Here is a 670-nt window from a genome sequence, read left to right on the forward strand (position 1 = left end):
AAAAAAAATTCAAGAATTTTTTTTTCGACGCCAAAAAGGTGAAACGACAAAATTTTCCGTCAGACGAGAGACAATACATTGTAGATTATGACCATATTTTTTTTTGTCTGAGATTACACTGACGGGAGATTTCAAGTACACCGTAAAAAAAACGGTCTTGCGCTACATGGAGCCCTACAGTGAGAATTTTAATTTTTTTTTTACCAAAAAATTTATTTAGACACTTGAATTTATAATAAAGATAATGGTTTAAACGGATTTCATGTATTATTCATATTTTGCCAGAAAAAAATTCCTAAAAATTAGCTTGTTTTTTATCTCGTCAGGGTATACTAACCCCTTAAACAAAAAATATTTTGTTAGATGATTTATGTTATAATTGAACATTTTTATTAAAACAAAAATTTTTTCAGCGATCTCGCGCCAGTCTCATCTCTCGAGTCAGACACGCCGCCGCGCCGTTATCGTTATCGGCATAATCGCTGTCATATTTTATATTTTATATTTTTATCTTGAGTTAAAAAGCTTGAAAGTTACAGTATCATCGGCATTTGAAGTATACGTATATATACACTACGCAAAAAAATTAGGGGAGCACTTTAAAAACTGCAAATTTTGTCGATTTTCAGAAACCAATATCTCGGCTTCCAAGATCGGAAGAGCACACGTC

Source organism: Wasmannia auropunctata, unplaced genomic scaffold (genome assembly GCF_000956235.1).
Source record: "Wasmannia auropunctata unplaced genomic scaffold, wasmannia.A_1.0 LD336095.1, whole genome shotgun sequence".
NCBI lineage: Eukaryota > Metazoa > Arthropoda > Insecta > Hymenoptera > Formicidae > Wasmannia > Wasmannia auropunctata.